The sequence below is a fragment of the Lithobates pipiens genome, unplaced genomic scaffold (assembly GCF_037356315.1).
Source record: "Lithobates pipiens isolate NorthernLeopardFrog02 unplaced genomic scaffold, aLitPip1_a1.2 Scaffold_13, whole genome shotgun sequence".
In the NCBI taxonomy this organism is placed as follows: Eukaryota; Metazoa; Chordata; class Amphibia; order Anura; family Ranidae; genus Lithobates; species Lithobates pipiens.
This window is the reverse complement of record NW_027507718.1, coordinates 348,560,580-348,585,811: the sequence shown is the minus strand read 5'-3', so window position 1 is coordinate 348,585,811 and position 25,232 is coordinate 348,560,580.

The window sequence follows — 25,232 nt, the reverse complement described above, 5'->3', positions numbered from 1 at the left end:
CCCCAAATCCTGGACCACACTCATTTACCTTCGGCCAACATACCCAGCACAACCCATCCTCTACTAGCAGCCACAATCCACACAATCTCATTTCTATTCCTCTTCAGACTAGTGCCAGCCTCCCCTTCTCCTGTGCCCTTTGGAATGCCCACTCTGTTTGTAACAAACTCACCACCGTCTATGACCTATTTATCACTAACTCCCTGAACCTACTTGGAATTACTGAGACCTGGATTCAAGAATCTGACCTTCCTTCTCCTGTGTCTCTCTCCTATGGTGGCCTCCTGTGGACTCACTCCCCCAGGCCTAGTGGACAGAAAGGAGGTGGTGTTGGAATCCTCCTATCCCCTCAAAGCACTTTTCAGGTTCTTCATCCACCCCCTCTCTGTCCCTCTCTTCATTTGAAGCTCACTGTATTCGCCTATTTTCTCCGGTTTCATTGAAAATTGCTGTGATCTATCGGCCCCCTGGACAGGTACCAAACTTCCTTGACGACTTTTCTGCCTGGCTACCCTACTTTCTCTCCTCTGAAATTCCAACACTCATTCTTGGTGACTTCAACATCCCTGTTAATCTTAACACTCCTGCTACTTCTAAGCTGCTGAGCCTAACCTCCTCTTTTGATCTAAAACAATGGACAAGTGCTTCCACTCACTCTGTTGGCAACTGCCTTGACCTCATCTTCTCCTACCTATGCACTCCGCACACCCTCTCCAATATTCAATTTCCTCTATCTGATCACCACCTTATTAGTTTCAATCTCTCCTTGTCTGCCTCCTCCTTACCCTCCAACTACCAAACTATTACCCGTAGAAACCTTCGCCATCTTATCCCTTTTCTTCTTTTCTCTGCTACAGATTGTCTCTACGACAAAATCTCCTCCTTGTCCTGCCCCAACTTGGCTACTTCTGTCTACAACACTTCGCTGTCATCCACCCTGGAGACCTTGGCCCCCCTTACTACGCACAGAATCAGGCCCCGGCCGCTGCAACCCTGGCAGACAGACAATACCAGAAGCCTCAAAAAATGTAGCCATGCTCTTGAGCATCTGTGGCGTAAAACTAAGTCACAGCAAGACTTCAGCCAATATAAATCTGCCCTCCAAAAATACCATTCCTGCCTGCACGCTGCCAAACAGACCTACTTTATCACTCTCATTAACACCCTCTCACGCAGTCCCCGTCAACTCTTTTCTACCTTTACCACTCTACTTCTTCCTCCATTACCTCCACCCACTAACTTACTCACTGCCCAGGAGATTGCTTATCACTTCAAAAATAAGATTGAGACGATTCGTCTCGAGATCTCCGCTCTACAGACATCTCCCTCACCTTATACTCCCTGTCCTCCTGCACAATAAATACTTTCCTATTTTGACCCAGCTACTATAGAGGAAGTCACTAAACTTTTGTCTAATGCCCACCTAACCTCCTGCCCCCTGGACCCTGTTCCTTCTCAAATACTACGGTCACCATCTGACTCAATCCTACACTCCTTAACTCATATCTTCAACCTCTCACTCTCTACTGGCATCTTCCTCAACCCTCTAAAACATGCACTAGTCACTCCCATACCAAAAAAGGGCTCTGACCCCACCAATCTTAACAACTTAAGACCCATCTCTTTACTTCCTTTTGCCTCCAAACTCCTTGAACGTTTAGTCTACAACCGACTGAGCAACCACCTCATTGAAAATAGCCTTCTCGATCCTTTTCAGTCTGGATTTCGCACACAGCACTCCACAGAAACTGCCCTTCTAAAACTCACTAACGACTTACTAACAGCCAAAACCAACGGTCATTATTCCATACTCTTACTCTTGGACCTTTCTGCTGCCTTTGATACAGTTGACCACCCCCTCCTCCTCAAAAAACTCAATTTGCTTGGTCTCCATGGCTGCACTCTCTGTTGGTTTGAATCTTACCCATCTCATCGCACCTTCAGTGTCACTTACAACTCCACTTCCTCTTCTCCAACTCCTCTTACCGTTGGGGTCCCCCAAGGTTCTGTCCTTGGACCTCTACTATTCTTGATCTACACGTGCTCCCTGGGTCAGTTGATAGCCTCCCATGGATTTCACTACCATTTATATGCTGATGACACCCAAATCTATCTCTCTGCCCCTCAGCTCACCCCATAAATCTCCTCACGCATCGCTGATCTACTAACAGACATATCAGCCTGGATGTCACACCACTTCCTCAAACTTAATCTATCTAAAACTGAGCTCTTAATATTTCCTCCCCCACGTACCCCTTCGCCTGACTTCTCTGTCAAGATCAATGGCACATCTTTCAGTCCATCCCCACATGCAAGAGTGCTAGGGGTAGCCTTAGACTCCAAACTGTCCTTTCAGGCCCACATACAAGCCCTGTCCAAATCATGCCGCCTTAGCCTCCGCAACATTTCCAGAATACGCCCCTTTTTAACTAATGACACCACCAAGCTTCTAATTCACTCCCTAGTCATCTCTCGCCTCGACTACTGCAACTCCCTCCTTGTTGGATTACCTTTACACAGACTATCCCCCCTCCAGTCCATAATGAATGCCGCTGCCAGACTTATCCACCTTACCAGCCATTCAGTGTCCTCCACCCCTCTCTGCCAATCCCTGCACTGGCTTCCACTCACCCAACGAATAAAATTCAAAGTACTAACAATAATTTACAAAGCCATCCATAACTCTGCCCCCAGCTACATCACTGACCTAGTCCCAAAATACGAACCAAACCACCCTCTATGGTCATCCCAAGACCTCCTGCTCTCTAGCTCCCTTGTCACCTCCTCCCATGCTCGCCTCCAGGATTTCTCCAGAGCTTCTCCCATCCTTAGGAACTCCCTACCCCAATCTGTCACACTGTCCCCTAATCTATCCATCTTTAGACGATCCCTGAAAACCCTTCTCTTCAAAGAAGCCTATCCTGCTTCTAACTAACACTGTTTTACTTCCTCCATCAGCTCATCCCCCACAGCTATTACCTTTTGTATCAATTACCCCTTCCTTTTTAGTTTGCAAGCTCTAACAAGCAGGGCCCTCTGATTCCTCTTGTACCAAATTGTAATGTAAATGTAATGTCTTCCCTCATGTTGTAAAGCGCTGAGCAAACTGTTGGCGCTATATACAACCTGTATAATAATAATAATAATTAAAATAGGTAATTTTTGTCATTGATGTACGCTGTTGAGGCGGCACTGATGGGCACCTATAGATGGCACTGATGGGTGGCAGTGATGGGCACTGATCGATTACACTGCTAGCCAGCACTTCTAGGTGGCACTGATTCTGGGATCAGATGATGCCTTATTAAGGCGAAGCGCATCGGAAGAGGTTTGGTGACGCCACTGCATTGCCAGAATTTTAATGTACATGCCTCTTATGTCTTCTCACATGTGAGTACCCATTTTTTATTGAATAAACTTTTTTATATAACGGTAATACACTAATAAATGTGGCTCCATTTCCTCCTTTTTTGGTATATGTAACCTGGGAGAGACTCACAGTGTATACCTGGCTACTATATTTTGGATCCCTTCACAATCCACATATGGAAGAGTCTAATTCAAACGTCTGATGTGTATGGACGTTCGGAGATATAACATCCCCAGGTGTGATTGCACCGTTAAACCTTAATGATTCAGTGGGCATAAGCCTAGTTGGGTCCATTGCTTCCGATAAGCCTCTTTCCATAAGGTGGTGGTTATCTTCAGACAAATCACGTTTTTCTAGTATCTACGGCACTCTTTGGACTCTTCATGGACTTATAAGATTTTTTTTTTTTTTTTACACCATTGCTTTTATTACCCACTTTTTGAGTTTTTACAAGACCTATTTGGATTTTCTGTGTACAGATGGGACTTAATATTCTTTGCTCAATATATATCATTATTGATTATTGTTTAATTACATCCATATTTTGACTATCACTGTTTATATTTACACAAATACTTTGTTTATTTGGATTATCACAGTATATATTTATACAGATACTTTGTTATTGCATACAGTCTTTTATTGGTTGTAGCACTTCACCTATATTTCATTAACAGCGCCGCACTTGACCATTACTTTATATTGCTTTTACCACGTAGATTTTCTGTTGTGCAGGCAGCTAATTGTGGTTGTGTTTTTCAGACAGCGCGGTTTTGTCTTTTTATTTTTTTTCTCTTACAGTGATAGGAGTCATAACAGAGAACCATGTGTATAGCAAGCTGTAGCAATGAAGTAATAGCAAGCAGGCAAGGACCATGCATGAACAGACCATGAGTAAAATCTCCCATTAAAGGATATCACTGCTGCAGAGAGAAAAGCAGGATACACAGTATAGTTCATTGCATAGTTACTGTTCCATGTGTCAGCTTGTGGAATGAAGCCGCTGCTGGTGTGACAGATCTAGGCTCCCACCAGCTTTCTTCGTGGCAGTTCAACAGCACGCCACACTCAGACACATAGCCTTTAAGTTGCTAACCCGAGATGTGAGAGAGCAGCTCAGGTAAGCCAATGGCCAGGCGCTAAAGCTCCATGCTTACACACTGATGATCATATCCATGACATGTAAATAGTCTGTACCTGCTGATACTGATAGTGTATCTAGTCTGAAAAATGAAAACCAGTGCAGCCACAACTTGTAAGAGCCGATACGCTGCAATATATTACATTTCTGCTCTTGGGTTTAGTTAACCTGCAATTGCTAACCTTTTTTGAAAATGCTAGTTGGCTGTTATTCTAACCCTTTAAACTTTAACCAGAAACAATGAATATGTACCAGTAAACAAGAAGCATTATCATAAATGAAGGACTCTTCCACACAGCTGCAACTATGCATCCGTTGAAGTTCTCTCTTGATTTAGTTACATGTAATCCCTTGGCATCAGTTTTAAAGTGGAACTATGGGCAAAATAAAAAAATGACATATATGGTGCAATCTGCCAATAACATCAAACAGCAGTACGGTATTTGTTTTTTCACCTCATAACATTGTTTTGTTACCTGTTAATCCGGCCAGTAAGTCTGTTATTTTTCAAATTATTTAACAGGCAAAGTTGTATGACAGACCAAAGGCATTGGGGAGGAGTCTTGTGGATGCTACTGGCTGCTGGTGTAAACCAAGCGTTGTCCCCAACTCTAGCAACAGGACCAGGGGGATTATTATTGGCTGCTACTGTGGCTGGATGACAGATTCATCCACCAATCTCAGAGTTGCAAGGAAGGGACAGGACTGGGGCAGGTGTGTTTGCCCAGGAATGTTACAGTGAGCCCAAGAACAAGGTTCCTTTCTGAGAACTGCCTAGAACAGGCACTTAGGGCTGTTGGTACTGCTGCTGCCACCGAGCTCCTGGAGTCCGGGGAGAAGTCTGGGTGTTCCTGCAGGAGAGCCACGAGAGCTACAAAACCAAAAAGACCTTTTGCTTTGTGCTGCAGTGCTAGTGACTGCCATAACCAGAAGGGATGGTGCTACTGTGGACAGAGCTGCTGTACAGTATTATGTAGCTGTATATCAGACCCAGAAGTGCTAGCTTGAGAGGTAGATCCATAACATGTCAGATTACCTTTCACTTGATTACACTCATAAGTTTCAGTCTACATCCATGTTAAGTGTGGTACAGCCATCTCAGGAAATCTCAGGAACAAGAGAGCAGCGCTAGGACACTATGTGTGATAAGAGACCTCTTGGCCACTTCGGAGTGTTAGTTTGGCTGGCACCACTGTTATTGTCCCTGTTGAGGATTTCTGCAGAAGGGAAATGTAACATTTATTACCATAATCTATGGATTACAACTTTCCTATTTGGGGCTGAGTTGAAAGCCCCAACACTGGCAGAACTGATTAATACATATTCTTCACTGACCAGTGACCAGTCAGGGATTGGGACTTAGGCTACTTTCACACTGAGGTGCTTTACAGGCGCTACAGCGCAAAAATAGCGTTTGTAAAGATCCTCTCCTGTTTCTCCAGTGTAAAAGCCTGAGGGCTTGCAGGACAGTAAAAAAGTGTACACCGCTCCTAAAGAGCCCCTGCCCATTGAAATCAATGGGGCAGTGCTGCCAAACTGCTGACAAAGCATCGCTACAGCAGCGCTTTGCAGGCAGTTTTAACCCTTTTTCACCCACTGGTGGGGATTAAAAGTGCCCCGCTAGTGGCCGAATAGCGCCGCTAAAATTAAGGTAGAGCGCTGCTAAAAATAGTGGCACTTTACCGCTGACGACGCCCACCCCATTGTGATAGTAGCCTTACAGATAGGTTGCTTAACACATGAGTCGTTGTCCCTGTACTATAGTCATAAATTGTTCTATTGGCTGACATTTGCCTTTGCGAGTAGTTGAAGCATTCTAAAGTTGTTCATTTTGAATTTCTCTAACCCTGTTTTCATTGGATTGCCATTGTTCTTTACTGACTAACCAAACTTACCTTCCAGGGCTTTTACCTGTTTTAATAAAGCTGATTCCTATAGTTTCAGGTGTATCAGTGTTCCTTAGGTTCAAGTAAAGGGCAGGAGGATCCAAACAAAACAGGGTCTCCACAGGGAGAGCACTACGAGTGGGTCATGTCCAGAATTCCTTCTGGTCTCCTTTGCATAGTGATGACCACTACCAGGCTGTGTGAAGAACAGGAACTGTCTGTGGCAATTTGAAGAAACATTTTTCTTTGCTGCCAAACCAAACTTCCCTTCCAGGGCTTTTACCACAAAGCCTATTCCAACAATTTAAGGCGTGTCATTGTTGTTTGGTTTCAAGTATAGGGTGGGTCATAACTGGAGAAGAACCGGAGGACTCAAATAGTCTCCAACATGAAAAATAAGATTTTCAGGCCTGGAGCTTTCAGAAAAGAGCATAAAAAAAGGTAAGCAGGATTTTTTTTAAAGTTATGCTATGTGAATAAGAACATGTAACAAATATAAAGTAGGTGTAATTGCAATTTGCCTGGAAATACACTTCAAAGCAACGTTGAGGGGAATGCTTGTGTGTTAGGTCCTTTGTCATAAAATATTTGAAACAGAAATATATCTAGTTTTAATAATTTTTTCCTGGAAGAAAAAAAAACAAGAAAAATTAAGAAACCTTTTACTTAAAGTGGAGGTAAAAATGTGCTTCCACCCCCTTCTAACTTCTCTATTAACAAGCCTGTAGAAGAAAGATGTCGATACTTACCTATTCTGGGGCATCTCTGCTCTGGTCACAAGGGCTGGAATCACTCATAGACTTACTATGGGGCATCCATTGTCTGCTGTTCCTCCTCTCCGCTGAAGCTGGCTCTGGGAGCTGATCAGGAGACCGAACCAGAACACCCTGAGAATAGGTAAGTATACACATTTTTCCTCTACAGGGTAGATAGAATAGGAGTTAGACTGGGAATGGGAGCAAATTTAAGATTAGATTTTAAGATCCACATAAGATCCACATTTTAGCCTGGACTAATTTTAAATTCAGACTCTCTTTTATTCTCGCTCATTTTAATTACATTTTCAGTACAAATATGCATGGTTTTGGAAGAGCCAAATCCATTTAGCATTTCCAAAGCATTTGGGAAGTTTTTATTGGTTGGATGGAGAAAGGCGGTTGCAAAGAACATGTTTCCAGAACAGGAATATCAAACTTAATTTCATTGTGGGCCACATCAACATAATGGTTGCTCTCAAAGGGCCAGTTGTATCAGTAATACTATATAAATCATATCCACTCTTTATCATATTAAATAATTGCCTCTGCATTCGATTATTACTGGTTTTAGTAACTTAAGACTTAAGCTGTGAAGGGCAAGTGCAGACTGGCACAGAGCCCACCCACACTGCTGAAGCAGATGTGCAAGTCTGAAAAGGAGGGTCGCACACCACTGGTATTATCCAGAAGAAACATTATAGGAGACTAATCAGACAGAGCATGGTGCTGCCATTGTGTTCTATCTGAGCAGTCTCCAATAAAGTTTCTTGTGGATAATACCTATGGTGTGCAACCCTCCTTTTCAAATGGCATAGAATTATAATTATTATTATAATAATTATAAGCAGATTTCCAGAGAACCTCACCCCTCCCCATGTCAGAAGGATCTGTAGGAATTCTGTCCTCTTTTCTGTTGCTGACTGCTGTAACGAGGGAGGGGGGCACAGACAAGCCTCTCTGTGCGGCACGGAGAAGCACAGGATTTGGAGGGTAGAGAGAGGAGGGGGAGATGAGGAGGTGCCACAGCCGCAGGAGACGTGTGAAGGCCACATGAAATGGCCTGGTGGGTTAGGCCCGCAGGCTTTGTGTTTGATAAAATTCAATTTGAATACGAAATATATAGATTTTTAAGTGAACACAAATTGTAAGTTATCATTTCATGTTTGTTCTTTCATATGTTGTTGCTCATTCATATTGCTAATGTACTACATATAGAGATTTGTCAATTCCCTAGTAGAGGAAAAAGACACATTCAATCTAATTATTCTGCCTCTCTTCCGGGATAAGATATAAGGCAAACACAGGGAGTCGGTTATGTTGACAAACCCTATTGACAATATGCTTAGCTGGATGTGAAGGGGGTCTAACTTTAGGCTTGGGTTAATAAGCAACTTCAATACCGGACATTTCCACCCCCTTTCTTCTCAGGCCAATTAAAAACTTTCACATTTTGAATGACAATTACTCAGTAATTTTAAAAGTAGGATAGTTGCACGCTATTATGCAGAAAATATTTAAAACTGAAATTGCTGCTGTTGTCACTTTAGTGGTCCCACAGAAAAACAGTAAGGCTACTTTCACACTGGGGTGGGTGGACGTCGGTGGTAAAGCGGTGCTATTTTTAGCATGGCTTTACTGTCGTTTTAGCGGCGCTATTCGGCCACTAGCAGGGTGGTTTTAACCCCCTCTAATGGGCAAAAAAAATTAAATCGCCTGTAAAGCATCGTTGCAGCTGCCTTTTGCCAGCAGTTTGGTGGTGCTGCCCCATTGTTTTCAATGGGCAGGGGCGCTTTAGGAGCAGTTTATTCACCACTCCAACAGTGCTGCAAAGATGTGGCTTGCAGGACTATTTTTACCGTCCTGCAAGTGCACCCCTCCAGTGTGAAAGCCCTCTGGCTTTCACACTGGAGAAACAGGAGAGGCTCTTTACAGGCGCTATACCGGTGCTATTTTTAGCGCTGTAGCGCCTGCAAAGCGCCTCAGTGTGAAAGTAGCCTAAATAAAGTGTAAATGAGACCGTGCCGCATAGGTATACAAACACACAAAATAAAAAATAAAAATAAATCCAAACTGGTGTGCCATATAAGTGCCATATAAGTGTTCAAACAAAAGTCATTCCTTCAGATGAAGCCACCTGTGGGGTGGTGAAACTTGTAGAGGTGGAGCCTGGTGGTGGAACCTTGTTGCAATTGATTGAGACCTTTTTGATGTATTATAAATGCTTTTAAAATGTTTTAATAAATGTGAGTTTATTAGCTGGGCTGGAGAGGTTCAATTTTAATCCCTCGGATACTGCACTATTGGAGACACTTTCTGTTTTTCCCATGTATATTCGAAACTACTGGTAGCTAATGTGGATTAGGTTGGATTCAAGTCTGAAGTAGCACAGTGGAAGTAACCCTTATTAGATATAGATCATTACTTGTTTCTTTAGAGTCCAACAGAGGTTACCAAGGACCAGTGAGGATTTCCTGAAGGTAGAGTTGCACAGAGTGCAAGGCGTGTTTGACCCCTAGCAGGGTCGTTTAAGGAGACGCGCAAGCATTGCATGTGGTGGCAGGAGCACTATGCATATGAAGGTTGTTTGAAGTAAAGAAACACTTCACATCTCTCCACAGTGAAAGAAATTATCAAGTTATATAATAATATTGGACTTTTGTTTGAACACTTATATTGCACAGCAATTTGGATTTGTTTTTTTTTGTTTGTTTTTTGTTTTGTGTGCTTGTATACCTATGCAGCGCTGTCTCATTTACATTTTAATTACTCAGTCATGCAACACTGTATACAAATTACATTTGTTATAATTTTTTTGAGACAGATAAAACTTTCTTTTGGTGGTATTTAATCACTAATAGGTTCAGAAAATACTGAAAAACATTTGCAAGCAAATAGTCTTTCTTCATAAATTTCAACCCCACTAAATGGAGCCTTTTTGGAAAGTAGGTAGGAAGATTGAGGTATTTAGTAAAAGGCATGGTGACTTTTTTGAAGTTGTAATTTCTTGTCATAATTTTTGAGGAAAATGACTAAATCAACAATTATTTTTTACATATTGTCACAAGAGCAGTTCAGTATCAATCATATGACTGGTGTGGTGGTGATCAGAGACACTGATTGGCGGTGACAGTATTTAACAACAAAAAAAAGATTTTTTTTGTTACTTTTTTAACTTTTTTTGTTTTACATATCCGGACGAGAGTAGTGTTACCATAGTGACATTGTACTACTCTGGGGAAGTGATAGTTTTTTTTTTTACACTAGAATTGCTTATAACAGTGATGATCACCTTTGCTGGCTCTTGCGCACACAATCACATGTGGCCGGCGGCGATCGCACCTGCCAGCCACACACATCGGGTTCCCTTGCCATACGGGGTTTTCGCCCAGGAGAGCCATTCTGCAGCAGTATATCTATGTGAGCTGGATAGGAACCGGTTAATGAGCTGCATAAACAGATTTGTATTATATCCTTTTCTACAACAAATAGGTGACTGAAAATACAAGTCAGTTATGTTTAGATCAGGAGTTCAAAGCATTTGGTTTGAGTAGAATATATTTTATTACCTGCATTACGGCCATAATAAGATTATTACATCGGTATACATGTCTGTGGCAGCAGAAAAAAAGCTGCCCTTCCTTTAATTCAGGAGATATGATCACCTGCAACCATTTCCCTCACAGCCTCTTCTATAGGAGGTGAGCAAGCTGCGGTCCAGTAGCAGATATAGAAGGTAGGGATCAAGCAGAAGCATAGTCAGTAAACAAGCCAAAGGTCAGTAATGCCGCATACACACGATCAGACTATCTGGCGGACTTAGTCTGGTGGACAAACCGCCGGACTGTCCGCCGGACTGTCCGAACGAGCGGACCTGCCCACACACGGGACTTGTGCGGTGGACTCACCTTATGGCTCAGGAGGGGGGCCCTCGCTCGTCCCCACCGTCTTTCCTGACCGACCGGGTAGCGTGCTCAGATAAGGGTCTGATATAAACCTAGGGGGGACCTCCATGCTGTTTTTTTTGGCGTAGGGCTTCCCCTTTAAGTCCATACCAGGTGACGGGGCCAGCGACGCCTCCTTCGCTAGTCCCGGCTACCTGGAGCCGCGCTCAAAATGAACAGACTTTTCTCCGTGCGGGAAAAGTCCGTTCATTTAAAAAGTACAGCGGACTAGCACACACATGGCCGTATTGTCCGCCGGACACAAATTTTGGTGCAAAACTACTTTCTAAGTCCGCCGGACTTTTGGGTAAAAAAAAGTCGAGTCCGCCGGACTTTTCCACCAGATTGTTTGATCATGTGTACGCGGCATAACAAGTGGTTGCAGGTTGAGATCAAGCAGAAGCATAGTGGAGAAACAAGCCACTGGTCAATAATGAGTGGTAACTATGATACGGAAAGCAGCAGGAATAAGAAGAGGGAAATATTGGCTGGAGAGTAGAGATGTAAAATTTCTGGAAATTTTGAAGCTTTTTTGGGGGAAAAAATGAATTTTTCGGAAAAATTTATAAAAAAACCTACATTAGAACTTTTTTGTCTTTTTAAGATTGAAAGTAATTCTGTTACGAGAACATTGAGAAAAACTATGTGCATGTGTCATCATTGTTGTCCTCTTCACTTCGATCCATGAAGGGTTTATTAATATCTACAGGACACTTGTTACATACAAGAATGTGTTTTGTCATCCTGGTAGCATTTGGAAATGCATATTTCATCTGACAATATTTGCAAATCAAATTTTTCTTTTCAGAAGAACGTGTAATGTGAAAATGCCTCCATATGCAAGATGTTGCTCTGTATTTTCTTCCAATACTTTTGAGGCCTAGTGAAGAGGACAGAAAAAAACCAAACACACCCACTAACATGCAAAACCAAAACCGAAACCTTTTTCTTGTTACAATAGCAGCAAAGCACCTCCTAAAGGAAGAAATGCATACTGTTCTTGCATTGGAAGGTTCAGTTTGTTACCTAGGACTTGCTTGTTCTAACTCAGTGCACAGAAATTAGAATAATATCTGATATCATACATTTTGTTTAGAAACGATTTGGAAAATATTGACCACCCTGTCTTAAAATATTTCATTCATCATGTTAAATAAAATATTCTACAATTTTTTTATTCTTTTTTCAATTTTTCGGGAAAAAACCCCATCAGGAAAAAAAACGGAAAAAAATGTTTTTTTTTTTAAATTTTTTAATTTTTTTCCGGGCCTTCACATCTCTACTGGAGAGAGCACAATAATCTGGCGAACATGAGGTGCAAAGGCATGGCTAAAATAGAAAGTAGAAACAAGGTTCAAGGCAAGCTTGGTCAAGGAATTATCCAGTGAGCTGTACAGACTCCCAGGTGGCTCAGCAAGAAGAGACACAGCCAGACAGAGCAAAAGTCACAGGTTCCTGACACCATCATTGTCTGGTGTAAGCCACTGATCTGTGTCAGCACTCCTGGGTTCCGCAGTACCATCTGATGACATCAGGGGACCAGATGTCTCTTCCTGGTTCTTGCAGGCAGCAACTGATGATGCAGTGTATGCATGGTAGTGACATTAATATCCTAGGAATCTTCAGGCCGGGGGAACATCATTCTTGGGTCTCGCATAAAAAAGAACATTTTATTATTTTATTGTGTAAGGGGGATGGGGGATGTTTAAAGGCCTTTTAGATCACTGCCTATGTGTTCAGAACTTAGAGATGATTTCAACATGCTGCAAAAACTAAACAGTGGACCGCTAATCCCAAGTGTTGAAGTTGTCAATCGATACAGCTAGAGTTCCTTTGATAAAAGTAATCTCGTTTTTGGACAGTTTCAATTGTTTAAACTTCTTGAATTTTTTATAAGATAATACTATCCGTGTCAAATATAAATATTCTTTTGATTGCATTTTGTATGTAACCTATGCATGTGTTGCTTGATCACAAATTCAAAGAACATCGCCATGAGCTCAACGTCTGCAAATTCTGAAATCACTGACAATATCGTTTATTAGGTTATTGAATTACATTTTGAGCATTTATCAAACTACACTAACTGATGTTGCATAGATCTACATTATTGCCTGGTGGCAGAATGAAATGTAAATTAGAAACATATATGTTTGATCTCAAGTATATTTAAATAAAACTGTTAAGTCTTTAGGAAACATTTTGTACCAAGAAAGTAAAAATATCCAAATGCTATAACCAGAAGTTGAATGTTTATATAGGAAAGCACAGAGGGAATTATCCTTAATGTAAATATTCTATTTTGCATTTCAAAATGTTCATATCGTGCAGTAATGTATTGCTTCATCTACCTCTAACTGACATACTTCATACCTTCAGATCTGCAATTAAAATATTATTACAAAATGTCTTTAACATCTCAAGTGCAAAAGCTGAAAGCTTCCTTTTATTGAGATTTCACAAGATCTTAGGATGTATAAATAGTGGGATCTTTATTTAAAACAAGATTAAACTGGAACTGAAATGATGATGTAAATTCTTAAGAACCTGCCCTCGCTCTACCCAGAACTTTAAAATAAAATGAATGAATTAAATACAAATGCAGACTAATCAGAGGCTTCTGTCATGGCAGCTGGCAAATGTGCAGTACTCCCGCTCTCTATACCAAGTTCTTCCTAAGCATGTTGAATGTAGTACTGTGCTAGCTTCATAAACCATTGCATGGCACATCTGCATGACTCAGTTCAAGGCCATATGAACCGGTTTCCTCAAAAACAAGTCTTTAGTGCATTTTCCCCAAAATCAAGTCTCCAGGGCTACCTAAAATAATTTAATAAAATGCAGGTCCTTCTCAGCCTTTGGATTCTGGAGGAGAGCTCAAACCCTAGGACCGAACCCCTGACCAGCCTTGCTGGAGCTCTCCAAGTCCCCAATCAAAGAACAAAATATCACACACACCCAGGACCGTCACAGTAGGCACTTACATGTTCCATATGGCCTCACCCTACAGGAACATGAGGAGCGTTTAGCATGGCAAAGCCATACACCATCACTCTGAGCCTACTAATAACCCCACTCTTCATCTTTCGCTGGTTCATAATAACAGGAATGTCAAAATGTGTTTCTTGTAGAGATTTTGGTTCTTATCAAGCAAAGTGTTGCAATCTTTTAATAATAGAACCAGATTCACAGTGTATCCATCATTCACAGTATAAGCAACATATAATTCTTCACAGTGCATGTTATAGTTACCAGGAGGAGAGCCTTAGCCACATTTATCATGCAGCAAAAAGTCCAGTATCTAACTTTTACCCCTAGGGAGGAGTTCTTCACTTTCCCCAAGGGGAAAAGTGCACTCCGTCTTGTAGCATACATGTTGACGCAGATTATCTTTATCCAGCTGATATCCAGAATCTTCCTTCCTCCCACAAGGTCTGCTTGACTATTCCACCTGGGCTTCACCCACCTTACACAACTTAGTAAACAAAGTAGAATTATAGGAAGTGGTGAGAGGTATCGAGCAACCTCTGTTGCCGTTTCTCCAGCCACCGCCTACTCCTCCTGCTTCTGTGTACTTCCTCGCTGTCGTGTTCTTCCTCGGCACCATCTTTCTCCACAGTTTAGCAGAAGAGCTAAACTTCAGTTTTCTTGGCTCGTCGTACGTCACCGCGTTCTTGACGTTTGGAATTTCTGACAACATTGTGTGACCGTGTGTATACAAGACAAGTTTGAGCCAACATCCGACTAAAAAAATCCCATGGATTTTGTTGTCGGAATGTCCGATCGAGTGTACGTGGCAGCTTTTATCCATAGCATTTTACTAGTGTATGTAGTTATATACAGTATGGGGGTCATTTACTATAGTGCTGATAAATGATCCTGCAGTCCCAGAAAACAGTGCCCAATTAAGGCTTCAACTGGGTGCTAATGCAAATGGAAAGCAGCACTATTGCCGGCAAACATGCCTGTCAGATCACATATGCGGGAATAGTGGTTAGTAGGGTCAAAACTGCAAAATCCAAAGCTCTCTCTGAAGGCTTATATGCAAGTTCTTTGCCATAAAAAGTGTACAGGGACCTGGGTCCTGCCCCAGGGGACATGTATCAATTGGGAAAAAATGTTTTTAAAATGCCCCGTTTTTTCAGGAGCAGTGATTTTAATAATGCTCAAAGTGAAACAATAAAAATTTCTTTAAATATCAAGCCTGAGGGGGGGGGGGGTGTCCTTAGTATGCCGTAAAGTAGCACATCTTCCCCGTGTTTATTACTGTACTGCAGCAAAATTACATTTCTATGTCATTTTGAGGGCATGTGGCCTGGTACGGTTAGGGGGGGGGGGGTGCTCTCTAGTCCCCCCTTTTTTTCCTGCGGCCTGCCAGGTTGCATGCTCAGATAAGGGGCTGGTACTGGTATGGATTTTTGGAGGTCCCCCATGCCATTTTTTTTACTTTTGGTGTGGGGGGGGGGGTCCCCTCCGGGTCCATACTAGACCCAAAGAGCCTGGTATCTGGAGGGTTTTTGCAATGTTTTTGTTTTTTGGCTGACATTTTTTTTTACTTTCATTAGGGAAGCCGCTGACAGCTGATGACTCATTGGTTATTAAGGACGCGGCAGCTGGTTTCTTGGCCCCCCAGTTAGCAACCAGCTATATACAGTGTTAAAATAACAACCGCAAAACACATCAAAAATCGCATCACAAATGCAATAGTTGCATTCCTGGTGCGGTTCCATTGAAATCGATTACCTGCAAATCACCTGAAAAAAGTCCCTGACCATTTCCAAAAATGCATTGGCCGCAAATGCATAGATGTGAACTAGTACCATAGGAAACCATGTTAAATGACTGTAGAGTGTTTTTGCAAACTGCAAAATGTATTAAAAAATGCATAGGTGTGAATAGTTTTTCGTGATGGAGTGATGTGGGAACCCTGCGAATCCAGTGCGGGTTCCAGCATTGCATACAACCCGCAGGCAGTTCACACTGCCATATGCAAACTGCTGGGAGTGTCAGTAGAAAGCTAATGACACCCCCAAATCAGTTTGCATGTCGCAGAGCAAACTGCAAATTCAGACAACACCCAATGCTATCCGATTCTGCTGCGGACCAAAAAAAGGGTCCTGTGCGAGTTTGGTCTGAATGTGATGCAAATTCAACCATACAACCTATATGGCTGAGTTTGCATCACACAGACATCGCATGTTATTTGCAGTGTAGGGCAAATCACATCTGATGTCAGACAGCCCAGCAGTGTGAGTCCACAGACCTCAAGATTACACTGTAATTGTTTCAATTCACATCAATTCACATCAAATTTGTGCCAAAAAGTGCTGCAAAATCAAGGGAATTTCAGGTCACACAAGTTGTGTGAAAAGTCGGCCAAGCGTGAACTAATGAGATTCATTGATAACGCCTTTGAATTAGGCCCGTTTGCACTTGTGCGACCAATGCCTGTGTAATCTTGCGGTATACAGGCCTCAAGTTGCATTAAAGTCAAACCAAAGTAGTGCAGGGGCGAATTTGATCCACTTGCAGGATGTACAAGTGATGCCGCGTACACACGGGCGGACTGTATGGCCTACTTAGTCCGTCGAAACACATTTCAGCGGACAGTCCGCTCGTGTGTGGGCTTCAGCGGACTTTTTCAGCGTGCAGTCTGGCGTACTAAGTATTTCGGAATTTTCGAAATTCTGTCCGTCGTACTTTGGTTTCAGCGGACAATCCGCTCGTCAGTAGGCTAGTTCGACGGACTAAGAATGGCGCATGCTCAGAAAGGATTTACACGGTGGAAGGTTGCATTGCTGTGTATTGGACTTCCGATTTCTAGTCCCGTCGTACGTGCTGTATTCGTCATCGTGCAAGCTTTCGACGGACTGTTTGTTCATCCGTGTGTGGTCAAGTCCGTTCATTCGAAAGTATGACGGACTGTCCGTCGGATTGTATGACAGACTAAGTAGGCCATACAGTCCGCCCGTGTGTACGCGGCTTGAGAATAGTGCCTAATTCAAAGGTATTATCCATCCATCTCATTCACACTGCTGCAATCTGAAAGTCACACTATTTTGCTGCTGCAACTTGACCCCAACCTCTGAGAATGCCTGTATAATATTGCGCCCTATGTACCTCAAGTCACATGAAAGTCACACCAAAGTAGTACAGGGAGTACTTTGAAGTTGTTGCAACTTGAAGTAGCACAGATATGAATGGTTATCATCAAGAACCATGGAGTACAACTTGCCATACAACTCGGAGGTCCAAATTTGCTGGCAAAGTCACCCAACTGTAAAACAAGACATATATATTTTAATAGAAAGGAGCTCTCATTTATATTTTCATAGTCCTTACTGATTTACATCAGCAGAGCAAATGTGTGCACATGGGCCAAAAGCAAATGTGTGGTGATGCCAAACAAATCAATGAACCCCACCCACACCAAATCTAACTACCACATCCACCCCCACATTGAGTAAGCACAAGTACATATCCTACACTTACCCAGCAAATGAGCAGCACCTCCTCTTTACCAAAGAGGGACCTCACGATATCCACCTAGATGGAGATCCTGACCAGCACAGGAACTTCCAAGTGATTACAATGACTAATTTCCGTGTCAGAAGATGAAATCACGCTCTTTTGATCGAAGCTGCGAATATTTGATTGCAACCAGGATTCAATTTTTTTTCTTTTCCTTTATTTGCAGATATGCGAATCTGTATTTCTACATATGATATTTGAAGGTAAAGGGAGTTCGATAAGAAATGGTATCCCTGGGATAGTAGCACGTGAATTACAAAGACAAAGGACCAGTTTGATCTCAGGTTCACACTGACAGCTGAACTCGCACGATTTCATTGCTGCATATCAGCCCTGACAGCGTGGGGGGGGGGGGGGATTTCAGAGACCTCTGTGCAGGTTTCTGCACTGATGTCAATAAAAATAAAAAATCGCAACCCGAAGTTGCCAAAAAGTAGTACAGAAACGACTTTTGGAAATTACTGTGCACTTGCTGCCAATTTAACACGTCAAATCTCACCAATGTGAAACGGGGCTGACCCACAGTCCACAGCCTACCCACCAGCTGAATTCATTACCTGCAATTCTCCACAGCCGTTATATATAAAGATTCCGCCTTTATTTACTTGCAGGTGTGCTGAAGAGATTCGTTTTTTTTTTTTTGGTGCACAAATACATATAGAAATTATAAGGTATAAAAGAAAGATATTTCACTTCCCCAAAACCACCACCCCCAAAACTAATTAAAAAGAAGAAAGAAAAGAGAAAAAAGAAAACACAACAAACAAGCTCAATAATGTACTTTTATTTTCCCAGCAGAAACAAGATTTACATTGACCACTTCAATACTGGGCACTTAAACACCTTCCTGCCCAGGCCAATTTTGAGCTTTCAGCGCTGTCGCATTTTGAATGACAATTGCGCGGTCATGCTACACTGTACCCAGATTACATTTTTATCATTTTTTTCCCACAAATAGAGCTTTCTTTTGGTGTTATTTGATCACCTCTACGGTTTTTATTTTTTGCTAAACAAATAAAAAAATACAGAAAATTTTGAAAAAAAATGTTTTTTTTTTGTTTCAGTTTCAAAACTTTGTAAATAAGTACGTTTTCTCCTTCACTAATGGGCATTGATAAGGCGGCACTGATGGGCTCCAATGATGTGGCACCAGTGAAGTGGCACTGATGAGGTGGCATTGATGGACACTGATATGTGGCACTGATAGGCGGCACTGATAGGCGGCACAAATTGGCACTGATAGCTGGCACGGATTGGCATGGATGGGTGGCACAGACGGGCATGGATAGGCGGCACAGATGGTCATGGATAGGCGGCACAGATGGGCATGTATGGGCACTGATTGGTGACACAGGTGGGCACTGATAGGCAGCACAGGTGGGCACTGATAGGCGGCACAGGTGGGCACTGATAGGCGGCATTGTATTATGTTGTACTGTACTAGTGGATGCCAATAAGTGCCAAACAATAATGCATGCCAATCAGTGATGCCCATTGTGGGCACTGATTGGCATCCATTATGGGCACTGATTGGCATCCATTGTGGGCACTGACTGGCATCCCTGGTGGTCTAGGGAGGATTACCTTGTCCTGGGCATCCCTGATGGTCTGGTGGCGTCCCTGGTGGTCCAGTGTGGACATCTTCGGGGGGCTGCGCTGATAATCGATCAGCACAGACCCCCCCTGTCTACTCGCGTCTGACAGACGCAAGTGAGGTAAAACCGATCACCGGCTCTTCCTATTTACACTGTGATCATTTACACTGTGGACACGGCTGATCACGTGGTAAAGAGTCTACGTCGGAGACTCTTTACCGAGATCGTAGTTGCAGGGTGTCAGACTGACACCCCGCAACAACGATCGCCACGATGCGCGCCCCCGGGGGCGTGCAGCGGCTCAAAATCCTGATCACGTCATATGACGTCCGATCAGGATTATGAAACCACTTTGCCACCGTCAATTGCCTATAGGGCGGGCGGCAAGTGGTTAATTTACTAGCTTCAAAAAAAAAATCCTACAGGATACATGGTGCTACATTTAGCAAAACAGTTAGCAATTGGATTTTCAAGGGGCCTTCTCATAGGAGCTTATAATCTAAAATTTGTCTAAACCTTAGAGTGGACACAGCTTTACTTTCAGTGTATAATAGGTAACATTTCATACTACAACTCACCCACATCATTTTTAGCTGCAAGATTATAGAAATGTACTTAACAGTCATTATTCTTACAAAGCATTCCAACATAGTATTAAAAAAGGCATATATTCAAAATATAACACAATCCCACAATCATGGGGTAAGGATGATCATGAGAAAAGTGAGGGATCATGGCCAGTGTAGTTCAGAGGTACCCAACCTGCCTCTTACTGCTAATCCACTTGTACTCCAACATCCCCATTTCTTACCCTTCTAAAATGATGAGACCACACCTTCATTTTTGGAGTATAAATGGCCATAGCAGCCTATTTATTATTCACACCATATAAATACTGTAACTCCAATATCAAATATATACCAAAATATCACCTCCGTAACAACTTGTTTAACTCCAGTCTGTTGGTCTTTGACGGCACCCCGGAACTCCAACACATATTCCACCAATACACTACCACTACCAATACACCTTTTTCCTACACGATAGGCCTCCAGCGGATAATCAGCTCGGAGACAAACCCCTTCCCGCAGTGCAACCATTACAGTATTCCAGGTAACCTTTCGCTGGAATACACCGGAGGGGCACATACTATCGATGAGCCCCCCACCCCTTTCCATCACATATGTTTACTGCCACCGTCAAAGACCAACAAAACACCGCCACAGCCCGCAAGGATGACACCTTACACTTAAGGGCTCCCCCACACCCCCGGGGCCCGCTGGATCCCATCTTGCAGCCCCAGAGCCCAGAAAAAAATCCCCAATACCTAGAGGTGTATTCTAACACCCTCAGTTACAGGCCCACATTAGTTTCCACCTCTACTTGCCTAATCACCAGGCCCCCCATCCTGAGCCACAACCTCCCCACCACCTGAGTGTTAGACATGTGCATTCGTTTTCGTCCGAATGCATTTTTGTCCGAATTTCAGCTATTTTCGTTTTCGTTTTGACAAACGATAACGAAAGCACAAAATCCGAAAAACGAAAGATCCGACATAAATAAATGCTTTATTTTCGTTTTCATTGTTACAACAGTTCGATATAGAATAGGAGATTCGACATGACTCTGACAACAATCTGTGTCTATAGAACCTGTGGTCGAATGTGCCTAACCTTACCTCTATTAGTCCAAGATTATATAGAGAAAATATTCGACAGAGAAAAAAGATTTGACAGAGAGAAAAGATTCTGCAAGTTACTGTCCTAAAAAGTGTTTGGGGACCCGGGTCCTGCCCCAGGGGACATGTATCAATGCAAAAAAAAGTTTTAAAAACGGCTGTTTTTTCGGGAGCAGTGATTTTAATAATGATTAAAGTGAAACAATAAAAGTGTAATATTCCTTTAAATTTCGTAGGGGGGGGGTTGTCTATAGTATGCCTGTGAAGGGGCGCATGTTTCCCGTGCTTAGAACTGTCCCTGCACAAAGTGTCATTTATGCAGGAAAAATAGTCCTTTAATATCACTGGCAGCTATTATGAATTGTCGGCTCCCGTAATACAGAGAACACTCATTGAAAGTCATTGATAAAAAATAAATAAATAAATTAAAAAAAAAGCGTGGGGGTCCCCCAAATTCAATTACCAGGCCCTTCAGGTCTGGTATGGATATTAAGGGGAACCCTGCCTCAAATTTAAGAAAAAATTTGACGTGGGGTTCCCCCTAAATATCCATAACCAGACCCTTCAGGTCTGGTATGGATATTAAGGGGAACCCCGTGTCAAATTTTAAAAAAAATTGACGTGGGGTTCCCCCTAAAAATCCATACCAGACCCTTTATCCGAGCACGCAACCTGGCAGGCCACAGGAAAAGAGGGGGGGACGATAGAGCGGCCCCCCCTCCCTCCTGAACCGTACCAGGCCACATGCCCTCAACATTGGGAGGATGCTTTGGGGGTCTGTGACCCCTCAAAGCACCTTGTCCCCATGTTGATGAGGACAAGGGCCTCATCCCCACAACCCTGGCCGGTGGTTGTGGAGGTCTGTGGGCGGGGGGCTTATCAGAATCTGGAAGCCCCCTTTAACAAGGGGACCCCCAGATCCCGGCCCCGCCCCTGTTTGAAATGGTTAGGGGGTACAAAAGTACCCCTACCATTTCACAAAGAAAGTGTAAAAAATGGTTAAATAAAACAAACACACTTTTGAAAAATTCCTTTATTAAAAATAAAAAAATTAAAAAAAGATTCCAGCAGTGGTAATCCACTCTTGCTATCCAGCGACGGACGGTCATCTCTCCAGCGATGGCTCATCTCATCCAGCACAGCGTATACCTCCTTCTTCTGTCTCCTTGGAGGAGACACTGCAAGGATTCCGGCGGCTGACGTTTCTTATATACGGAGGGCGGGGCCACCCGTCACCTGACCCCGCCCCCCTCTGACGCAAGGGGAAACCCGGGGTTCCCCGTGACGTGTGGGTGACCCCGGCCCCCTTTGATGTAACGGAAACCTGCCTGTGTTACATCAGAGGGGTGCGGGGTCACCCATACGTCACAGGGAACCCCGGGTTTCCCCTTGCGTCAGAGGGGGGCGCGGTCAGGTGACGGGTGGCCCCGCCCTCCGTATATAAGAAACGTCAGCCGCCGGAATGCCTGCAGTGTCTCCTACACGGAGACAGAAGAAGGATGGAGGATTCGCTGCGCTGGATGAGACGAGCCATCGCTGGAGAGATGACCGTCCATCGCTGGATAGCAAGAGTGGATTACCGCCGCTGGAATCTTTTTTTTATTTTTTTATTTTTAATAAAGGAATTTTTCAAAAGTGTGTTTGTTTTATTTAACCATTTTTTACACTTTCTTTGTGAAATGGTAGGGGTACTTTTGTACCCCCTTACCATTTCAAACAGGGGGGCGGGATCTGGGGGTCCCCTTGTTAAAGGGGGCTTCCAGATTCTGATAAGCCCCCCGCCCGCAGACCTCCACAACCACCGGCCAGGGTTGTGGGGATGAGGCCCTTGTCCTCATCAACATGGGGACAAGGTGCTTTGAGGGGTCACAGACCCCAAAAGCATCCTCCCAATGTTGAGGGCATGTGGCCTGGTACGGTTCAGGAGGGAGGGGGGGGCGCTCTCTCGTCCCCCCCTCTTTTCCTGCGGCCTGCCAGCTTGCGTGCTCGGATAAAGGGTCTGGTATGGATTTTTAGGGGGAACCCCACGTCAATTTTTTTTTAAATTTGACACGGGGTTCCCCTTAATATCCATACCAGACCTGAAGGGTCTGGTTATGGGTATTTAGGGGGAACCCCACGTCAAATTTTTTCTTAAATTTGAGGCAGGGTTCCCCTTAATATCCATACCAGACCTGAAGGGCCTGGTAATTGAATTTGGGGGACCCCCACGCTTTTTTTATTTATTTATTTATTTATTTTTTTATCAATGACTTTCAATGAGTCTTCTCTGTATTACGGGAGCCGACAATTCATAATAGCTGCGAGTGATTTTAAAGGACTTTTTTTCCTGCATAAATGACACTTTGTGCAGGGACAGTTCTAAGCACGGGAAACATGCGCCCCTTCACAGGCATACTATAGACAACCCCCCCCCCCCCCTACGAAATTTAAAGGAATATTACACTTTTATTGTTTCACTTTAATCATTATTAAAATCACTGCTCCCGAAAAAACGGCTTTTTTAAAACTTTTTTTTTGCATTGATACATGTCCCCTGGGACAGGACCCGGGTCCCCAAACACTTTTTAGGACAGTAACTTGCAAATTAGCCTTTAAAATTAGCACTTTAGATTTTGAACGTTGGAGTCCCATAGACTTTAATAGGGTTCTAAAGTATGCTATATACTAGCTCCGTCGAATCTTCTTTATACATTCGACAGACACCATAAGCCTTCAAAGACAGATTCGACCGTAATTCATGTGGATTTTCGGACGAATGCAATTTTTGAACGAAAAACTAAATAAATAAAAACGAATTTCGGGAGTAACTAAATAAATTAAGTTTTCAGACGAAAACGAAATTCCGAAACGAAATATTTTACTCTGCACATGTCTACTGAGTGTTAGACAACTGTACGAAGTCGTAAAATATCTGACTTAACGTCCGAGATCAGCTCCCTGATCATTCGAAACCAAATGCATTACCCCTTGCATGCATAACCCAGACAGCCGACGGTTTATCCCGCCGTGCCTAACGTTCCATTTCCCATATCACCTTGCTCCACCTCAACCCCCATACACCTAGCCAGTGAACACATGCCTCCCTCCTCTAACTACCCAACTGTCTGCCAACCGATCTCGCATCTGCTCTCCTGGGCCCCCAACAAACATACAGATAACAAAGAAAATCCAGACAAGGCGTATAAGTCCTCCATCTGGACGAAAAAAACGCCAAACATTGGCAGCACCAACTTTAATGTAAATCAATGTACCCCATACCACAAACAACACAGCTTGTATGTACAGACTACCCCCCCACTCGTGTTTTATTTTTATTTATTTCTTTATTTTTTTAATTTTTTTATTATTTATTCCACCACCACATGAACGCATAGGTAAGTGCGTAATCGCTTTGCATTCCACCTACCATTTCTCCTTACCGCCGCCTCATCCAACCCACATCTGCCAGCTTCTACAGCCACCCCGATGAGGAAGGAGTGTGTAGCGTATTCTGCACCATCCAACCTTGCGTCCCAGTGGCATTTTCAGAACACCGACCCAAACTGGAACCTCGACCAATACTGCACAGCCTTGTGCCACATGAACTGCCCCCCATGCCATCTGTTCCAAACCCTAGAAACTCCCTAAACGTTTTATCCCTTTTTTATTTTATTTTTTTATTACCCTGCATCCTGGTAACAAACAGCAGCACCTCCACCCCTCTAACCCTTTGATCATTTTTTTATTCATTTTTTTTGTTTTTTTGTTGTTTTTTTTAATTGTCCGACCCAAACTCTTTTTTTAATTAATTTATTTTTTTTATCCACCCTGCACCGCAGGTTAAGCAAAAGCCAAAAACCCACCAGTTTCCGCTCAATGGCAGATACAGACCCCCGTTTACCAAGTTCCTGGAACCACAGTACCACCAACAACCTTACCCCCCACATGTTTGACCTCAGACTTTTGCACCGAACAACCCACCCTTCTTTTCATACCTTCACGTAAGCCGCCCATATGGACTCACTGGCTGACCGCCCTGTTACCTCCCGTGGTGACTCCAATACCATCTCCCAGAACTCCTCCTCCTCTGTGGCCAGCTAACTCCCACCGAAAACAGATGCAAGGAGTAAGCCCCCCGTGTTTCCGAAGCCTGCAAGATGAATAGCATATAGAAAATGTTCAACTGCACCTAACGCAACACAAAATGGCGTAGCCACCATATGACCAGTTGTGACAATGCGGACATGTGGTTGACCACGTTAACCACACCCACATAATCACAATTCAACTCCGTGTCAGGTTCCTTCACGACCCTTACCCCAGCTCCATAGCCAGAACCACTGGAAAAAT